Source organism: Apium graveolens, chromosome 3, assembly GCF_009905375.1.
Source record: "Apium graveolens cultivar Ventura chromosome 3, ASM990537v1, whole genome shotgun sequence".
Classification (NCBI taxonomy): domain Eukaryota; kingdom Viridiplantae; phylum Streptophyta; class Magnoliopsida; order Apiales; family Apiaceae; genus Apium; species Apium graveolens.
In genome coordinates, this window is record NC_133649.1 from 102,264,520 (window position 1) to 102,274,045 (window position 9,526).

Consider the following 9,526-nt stretch of genomic DNA (forward strand, 5'->3'; position numbering starts at 1 on the left):
TCAACTGCCACGCATAACTTCGTCACAACGGACGCGTACAGAATAGCACATGTAGTACCTCCCCTCAAGAATCTTAGAATCCCCTGATATATTACCATCCCCAAGTTAATATAATCACCCTGGAAAATACTCCAAAGCAGGCGAGCACGCTCCACATTAATCTCATGAACATGCGAAGATGGCATGATGTTAGCACAAATAAATGAGTTCCAAGCCCGTGCAAACCTGTTCATGCACGACGCCGGGAAAGTGGAGTAATCAGTAGTGCCCCTCTTGAACTTCCAATGAGTCTCAGGCATACTGAGAGTAGCAACGATGAGATCCAAATCAAAGTCCTCCGGAGTCTTATCGTTCCACGTGTCCTGACCCACCTTCCTCACGGGCTACTCAATCACCGCCCTGATAGCATCAGCACTGTACTCTACAGTCCTCCATCTCACCACCGTGAACCCATTCTTCTCCTTCTGGGCGTTTGCATAGAACTCCCGCACAACACTCATGGGCACAACATCGGGCGCCTCACAAAATAAAACCCAGCCCATCTCCAGAATCATCTCTAACAGCTTACCATCCTTCCCTGATGGCATAAAACCTCGCTCCTTAGAAATTGGCTTCAAAAGAAGCCTCGTGTACTCCTCTTCAGCCTCAGGAGTAGAAAATCTGGGCCTCACACCACCTGCAGATGAAGAATCGGTGGTACTACTTCCAACTTGTGTTCTTTGTCTCTTGGGTGCCATCGGGATTGAAGAAGAAAGAGTAAAAGCTTAAGTGTTTAGAGAGTATTTGTGTTTGAGAGTTTATGATGTGGTGGAGAAGTTGTGTATAAGTGTATGTATTTATAGGTGGAAAGGTATGAATTATAAAAGAAATAGAAGTGGGAATTGATTATGGGAATCGTGGGAATAATGGAATTGATTAGGAGAGGGAATTATGGGATGTGGAAGAGTAAAAATTGGGTTGGAATTAATTTTGGATTAAAAGTCCCTATTTTACCTTAATAACTGCTGAAATAATTTTTTTCGAACAGGACCCGGCGCGGGCGCGCTCACTCTCTGGAAAATCGGCGCGGGCGCGCTTGGCTACTGGAAAAAAGGCGCGGGCGCGCGCTTGTTCAGCGTGGGCGCGCCCAGCTTCTGTAGTTGGCCCTGAATTTTTTTCTTTTTCTGGTTTTTTTGTGTTTTTCTCTTTTCTTCTTGCTTCTTCTACCTACTAATGTACAACATACTTGGGTTTCCTCCTAAGAAGCGCTTCTTTTACATCTCTAGCTAGACGTAGAATCTCGAGATCAAATGGACAATAAAACGGCACTGACCATCTCGCGGTTTACCGTGTCACCATAATAATGCTTCAATCTTTGACCATTTACCTTGAACGCTTGGCCCGAATCATTCTCAAAAAATTTCACCGCTCCATGTGGAAACACAGTTTTGACAATGAACGACCCTGACCATCTTGACTTCAACTTTCCAGGAAAAAAACGGAGACGAGAGTTGAACAAAAGAACTTGTTGCCCTGACACAAATAATTTGAGCACTAGACCCCTATCGTACCACCTCTTGAGTTTCTCCTTATACATTTTATTATTCTCATAAGCTTGAAGTCGAAACTCGTCAAGTTCATTTAATTGAAGCATCTTTTTCTTCCCAGCTGCATCCAAGTCCAGATTCAACTTCTTCAAAGCCCAATATGCTTTATCCTCGAGCTCCATAGGCCAATGACACCCCTTACCATAAACCAACCGAAACGGCGACATTTCCAACGGAGTCTTATATGTTGTTATATACACCCAAACAGCTTCATCAAGCTTCAAAGACCATTCCTTCCTTAATGGACACACCACTTTCTCCAAAATTTGCTTGATCTCTCTGTTAAATACCTCAGCTTGACCATTCGTCTGAGGATGATAAGCCGTAGCAATGCAATGATTCACATTATACCTTTTCATCATAGCAGTGAAATTGCGATTACAAAAATGCGACCCCTCATCACTGATTATGGCTCTTGGAGTTCCAAACCTTGTGAATATCTGCTTGTGAAGAAAATTAAGCACCATTTTCGCATCGTTCATTGGCAACGCCTTGACTTTAACCCATTTCGACACGTAATCAACCGCCAACAAGATATACTGATTGCTACAAGATGAGACAAATGGCCCCATGAAGTCAATTCCCCAAACATCGAAGACCTCAACCTCGAGAAGCACATTAAGAGGCATCTCATCCCTCTTAGATATATTACCCACACGTTGACATCGATCACATCTTAAAACGAACTGATGAGCATCTTTAAACAATGTCGGCCAAAAGAAACCTGCATGAAGAACACGAGCTGTTGTCTTTTCTCCACCATAATGTCCTCCATAAGCCGTTGAGTGGCAATCTCGTAAGATACCCCCACCCCCCACCCCCGATTTCGCTGTAAGTAATACATCTCCTGATGATTTGGTCAGCACCTTGGCGAAAGAGAAACGGTTCATCCCACATATACCACTTCACCTCATGTAGAAACTTCTTCCTTTGAGCATAAGATAAGTCGGGAGGCATGATATTACCCACAAGATAGTTCACAATATCTGCAAACCACGGTTCTTCTTTTTGCACTCCAAATAATTGCTCGTCGGGAAAAGACTCATTTATCAATGTCTTATCCAATGAAGTAGCATTATGATTTTCTAAACGTGAAAGATGATCAGCGACCTGATTTTCAGTTCCCTTTCTATCCTTGATCTCTAGTTCAAATTCTTGGAGCAAAAGAACCCATCTGATCAATCTAGGCTTCGAGTCCTTTTTTGAGACGAGATATCGAATTGCGGCGTGATCAGTGAAAACTGTCACCTTAGTCCCAAGTAGATAAGAACAAAATTTCTTAAAACCATAGACAATACCCAAAAGTTCTTTCTCCGTAGTAGTATAATTCAGTTGGGCACCATTTAGGGTCTTACTAGCATAGTAGACCACATGAATTATGTCGTTCTTCCTTTTCCCGAGAACTGCTCCAACTGCGTAATCGCTTGCATCGCATATCATCTCAAAAGGCTCATTCCAATCAGGTGCAGTTCGGTGTCGTGATTAGACTCTTCTTCAATGTCTCAAAAGCTGCAAGGCACTCGTCATCAAACTTGAAAGGAACATCTTTCTCTAACAGACTGCATAAAGGCTTTGAAATTTTCGAGAAGTCTTTGATGAAACGGCTGTAGAAACCTGCATGACCAAGAAAACTGCGAATTCCCTTTACAGAAATGGGTGGAGGAAGATTTTCAATGACTCCCACCTTGGCCTTATCAACCTCAAGACCCTTACTAGAAACTTTATGCCCGAGAATGATGCCCTGTCGCACCATGAAGTGACATTTTTCCCAATTGAGAACCAGATTGGTCTCACACACCTCTTGAGAACATGTCCCAAATTTTGCAAGCATTCATCAAATTAATCGCCAAAGACTGAGAAGTCGTCCATGAATACCTCCACATTCTGGCCAATCATGTCAGAAAAGATGGCCATCATACATCTCTGAAATGTGGCTGGCACACCACACAGACCAAAAGAAACTCGTCTGAAGGTGAAAGTACCAAAGGGACAAGTGAAGGTAGTTTTCTCCTAATCTTCTGGAGTGATACAAATCTGACTGTAATCCGAATAGCCATCCAGAAGACAATAGTACTCATGACCGGCCAACCTGTCCAACATCTCATCAATGAAGGGCAAAGGGAAGTGATCCAGAAGACCTTAAAGTGATTGCCTTTACCTGCTCCTTAGCTTCCCTCTTTCCTGGCACTTCAATGTCACTAGGTACGGTACCAGGTTGACGATTTAGCAAGGCATTGGCAATTTGCCCAATTTGATTTTCCAAGGTCTTGATAGAAACGGCTTGACTCTTGCACATAAGCTTCAACTCCTCTAATTCAGATTTTTCATTGGCTTGTTGCAGTTGGAGTTGTTGTCTTGGTGCATATTGTGGTTGCTGAAAACCAGGGGGGTTGTACTGTTTAGCTGGGTACTGCTGATACGGTTGTTGAACTGCATTCTGAGTGTTGCTCCAACTGAAATTAGGATGATTACGGTTGTTGGGATGATAGGTGGCTGGCACTGGTTGCTGCGATCACTGGAAGTTGCTTACAAACTGAGTTGATTCACTAGAAATTGTGCACTGATCAGTCTTGTGGGCACCAGCACAAAGCTCACAGACACTAGAGATTTGATTAACTCCATAATTAGCCAAAGTGTCCACCTTCATCATCAAAGCCTGAAGTTGGGCAGCGATAGCAATTGCTGCGTCCAACTCCAGAATTCCTGCGACTTTTTCCTGAGTCAGCCTCTGAGAAGGATTCGGGTACTCATTAGCAACCATCAATTCAATAAGTTCATAAGCTTCATCGTAGCTCTTAGCCCACAAGGCTCCTCCTGATGATGCATCAAGCATGGGTCTATAAGTAGCACCCAATCCATTTTAGAATTAATTAATAATCATCCAATCAGGCATGCCATGGTGTGGGCACTTCCTTAGCATCTCCTTATATCGATCCCAAGTCTCACACAGAGATTCCCCTGTTTGCTGAGCAAACTAGGTAAGAGCATTCCTAATTGCAGCAGTCTTCGCCATGGGGAATAATTTAGTGAGAAACTTTTGCGCAAGATCCTCCCTGGTGGTGATAGATGCTGCTGGAAGAGAGTGTAACCAGCACTTAGCCTTGTCCCTTAGAGAGAATAGAAATAGGCGTAGCTTGATAGCATCTTCAGTCACATCATTGAATTTAAAAGTGTCACATATCTCGATGAAATCCCTGATGTGCATGTTGGGGTTTTCAGTAGGAGAACCCCCAAACTGAACTGAGTTTTGTATCATCTAAATCGTGCTTGACTTGATCTCAAAAGTGTTAGCCCTGATGGCCGGTCTGATGATGCTTGACTGAATGTCATTAATCTTAGGCTGAGAATAGTCCATCAAAGCCTTCGGATTTTCTGCTTGATCTCCCATTTCTACTAAAACTGGTTCTTCGACTTTCTCTTCTTCTTCTACATTCTTTTCTTCCTCAGAAGCTTCCTTCCGAACTACCACAACTTCTTCCTCGGCTTTATCTAGTGTTCTCTTACGAGTACGCGAACGCGTATGCATGCACTCTCGCTAGAGTACCTGAAATAAGACAAGGAAACAGATAAGTAACAATGTCTGAGTCAGTGAACTTTAACGACCACTGATGGAAAGCACATAAACTATCAATTAACACTGCAGTCCCCGGTAGCGGCGCCAAAAACTTGTTAGTCGCTAAACACGCGCTAATAATATACACAAGTATATGAGTTCGCAAGTAGTATAGAATATTTTCTAGTTCGTTCCCACAGAGACTGTATTGGTTAACTAATTAATTCACACACTTAAGCAATAATTTATGGTTATTCTTCAATGCTAAGATGATAACTAATTGAGATTGTTTATAACTAAGAATTAAACTAATAATTATAACTACGAGAATAAGATTGATTGAATTAATAAATATGAAAAATATGGGATTCTAACTTCATTAAATACTTCATTTAATAGTCTTATTGATCTTAACCCTGGCATGCAATGGTGATGACACTAATCAGATAACACGAAACTAATAAACGCCAACTTTCGTTGCACGAGTATCATACTACCAGTCATCCACAAAAGAGATAGAAACTGAATAAACACCAATTATATTGAGACCCTAAATATCTATAGAATTTGACAACATAACGGTTTAAGCACAACTTATCTATCTTGATTACATAGGGAAAGTAAGATGGTTAAAATTACCTACAAATCATGCATGACAATAACATGAACCTATGCTAGCATGGCAAGTTCTAAATCCTTAAGTTTACTTTCGCTTTATTAAGAATTAACACACTATCTTATAAGTTCGCGACGCTCATAAGACGAATACGCACAACCAATACTAGGATATCATACAATTACCACATACTAAGGCATCAAACAATTTAACTAAAGAAATCTATAAGTAAATCCGCTAGAACCCCACGATAACGACTAGCCCATAATCGGACTCATCATCAACGTGGGTTCCGATGAAAGCATGGTATATAAAATGCAGTCTTTATAACGAATAAATGAAACCAAATACAAACAAGAGTATAGGTTCAACAAAACAAGAAACGAGCATTCAAGATTACAACTCAAAACAAAGATTCACAAGAATAAACTAGATCGTCTTCGCCTTTGTTGAATTGTGCTACACGTCTCTTGTCGTCTTCTCCTTGCGCTCTGGTAAGTCTCCTTATTAAAAAATGATCTTAAGTTATCAATATATAGCAGTCTAATCAACCCAGAAGTTCAGAAATTAGAATTGTAATAGAATCAGGATTTTATTATCCCGACAAGGGCGGGGTGCGCTTCATCAGCGTGGACGCGCTGGCTTTCTGTACTTCGACGCGGCCGCGCGCTGGACTTCTGCCAAAAATAACTTCTTTTCTTTTTTCTTTATCCTACAGCTTCGAGTCGGCTTCAACGAGCTTTTATTCTCGCACCACCTAGACACCATATTAGCACCAAAATAATGCTAATTCACCTGATTCACAGATTAATGCTTGAAATGCAAAAATACTGGAAAACACGTTAAAACATTTAACAACTTGAGTACAAATGCACCAATCCAAAGCTTATTAGAGCATTATAAAGTGTCATAAATACCACTCAACATCATCTCTAAAGATTACTGACGGAATAGCTTTTGTTGATCACATTTGATTGTGAGGCTCTTTCTTTGATCATATGCCTTGAGTATCAATTACCAATAATATATATGAATCAATTAACTTGTTATGTCCTGCACTCACAAATGTATTTCTTGGTACCCAACTTATTAGTTTGGGTCCAGATGGATTAGAGATATTATTATAATCATAGATTACAACAGCTGCAACCTTATCATGCTAATTCTTATCTTTGACTGGCCATTTTCTCCATTTTTATACCCTCGACAAATTTATCTCTAGGCTAGGGGAAATTGGTTCCAACCTTACATAAGGAGGACTAACAGTCTTTGCCCTATTGTAATCCTAAACATGCTTCTTCTATAATTAATGCAAGTACTAAGAGATGCATTCATGGCATAAAAATAAGTAAGCATTGAAATAGGAGTACATGGCATTCATTAAGAAATATTACACATAAGAATTAAGCTAGACATGCATGATATGGAATAAACAGAATTAACAAATAAATTACTAATTCTATCAAGTCCAATCCTGTTGATGAATCTCATATAGCTATCTCAATCCAATTATAAACTAACACATCTTAACAAACAATTCAGATCACATGAATAAATTACATTGTAATAGGATATGGACAATAAGCATTAACAAAGGTCTTAAGTGCTGGAAAACATATACCTCGCTAAAGCAATTAATCATGTTCAACAAATATTCAAACACATATTTAAGATCATCTAAAGTGACATGCACAAGTTAAACATCAATCATAGTTACCTGAAAAATATTCTAGTGAACTAGTTCAACATTATCTATGTGTGATGCTATCATACTTGTGTGAGTGTTAAACATTTAAACACTAAGATCTTATCATGCATTGAATATTAAGAGAAAAATATTGCAGTGGTTCAAGAAATTGAAACCTGAGATATCTAAGTTAGACCATCTTCAGACATTGCTATGAAAGCAAGATATTCATGATCTTCCTTCTTGTCATCTGATCTATCCCAACTCTTTCCCGATGCACTATAAGTTTTGACTGGCTGCTTCCCAGGTTGAGAGGAGGGTTCCCTCCTCGGTGTCAATCCTTTGAAAAGCGGGCACACTATTCTAAGAGGTGTCGGGTATGATCTCGTGGAGGGTTTCATGAAATTGTCCTTCATATTGGTGCAGGTTGTTTATGTCTTGGGTTTAATGGTCCCATTTGAGATATCTTATGACTAAAAATCTCTTGATTACTACGGCGTTGGTTAATCCGATGGGACCAATTAATACTTAAGCTCCAAAAGTTTAGTATTCTGTAAATGATTAAGGGTTTTTAAAAGAAAAAAACCTTCCATCTAGTGCCAAATGATAATGCTTCCTAATCCACTCTACCAAAATTACCCTCTTCCGTTAATGTTTTGACGGATATGTGGTGTAGTTGTTAGTGGAGAATCTACAAAATATTGCACGACCGAGGGAGGTGGCTGTCAAGCACCTCCGGCGTGAGAGTAAGTAACTAGTGATGGAGAATAACAAGAAATAGTAATTGAAAAGAAAATGTTTGGTGCCTGAGAGTTATTATATTTGAGTGATATAAATGCTAAAGTGGTGAGAGTAAATGTGAGAATCAGAGAGTATGTTCATGTGCGTGAGTTATATTGGTATTTATAATATTTGGTTTTACCTTCTGTTACCTCCTAATCCATAGGTTTGCTCCTTTTTTGGTGACAGCATGACATGATGGCATGTCCCTTTTTATGAAATGATGTCATATTAACTATTTTCGTGGAAGCTTCCTCTTATCCTGGAGTAATAAATGATGGAATGAACTTATCCCAAGAAGTAAGAGTCTGTTGGAAGGAGGGTAATATCTATAGTCCGGAAGTTGGTACGCTGGAAGAAGAGTGTATCATTGATTCGTGAGTTAAAGCATTAGCTTACTTCACATTTATTAGTTAACTTTGTAAATATGATAGGTTGACCATGTGATAACCTCGGACATCATTTGACATGAAGGGTAAAAAGGTGAACTCAAAGAGGGTATTCTTACATGGACAAATCTGTCATTGGACATGAATAAATGTCCAACTATTTTTATACTCATGTTAACTTAATATATACTAGTTTAAAACCCGTGCGATGCACGAATTGTTTTTAATATTATATAATTTTTAAATTTAATTTGAAGTGATCTTATTTATTAGAAATTTTTGATAATATGATTTGATAATTATTTTAAATTACGCATGTGTATAATTTAGTGAAGTTTTAGTTTTTAAATAAAATTTCACTGATTGAAAGATTTAGTTTTGTTAAAATTCATAGATGTGTTTATAAAAGATAATTATGTTTTAATTAAAAGATAAATTTTAACTCACATCAATAGTAAACGAATTATCTTTAATTTGGTATATCGAACAAATCTAACTAATTATAATTTATTTTGGTTTAATTTATTTAAACCTGGATCAATAATAAAAATGTTATGAATCAATAATAAAAAATTTATGTTAACCCGAATAAATGTATATATTATTTTATTTTAGCGGATATAGTTATTTTATTATTTTTAATTTTGATTTATCATGAATCAATTGTATAATTTTTTTTATCACGGGGAAATAACATGTATTGATTTATTTTAGTCCGATGCAATTATACCAACTAAAAAATTATCTCCATTTTCATTTTGTTAAAATAGTTTTAGATATTATAGAAATTGAATAAAACCCGTAATTATATAAATCCAAACATTTTACACACAGATCTGTGTTAGGTCCCAATTTGTTTGTAGAAGGGGGGGTTGAATGCAAACAATACCGTTTAGTCGAATAAAATGCGGAATA

At 38.3% G+C, this 9,526-nt stretch overlaps 1 non-coding gene across 1 annotated transcript; it reads left to right on the plus strand.

Moving 5' to 3' along the window:
* The first annotated feature begins 4,477 nt into the window (after positions 1–4,477).
* LOC141715446 (small nucleolar RNA R71) lies at positions 4,478–4,584 on the plus strand. Its single transcript, XR_012572210.1, has one exon. It is a non-coding gene; the product is annotated as a small nucleolar RNA R71 (small nucleolar RNA).
* Positions 4,585–9,526: the final 4,942 nt, after the last annotated feature.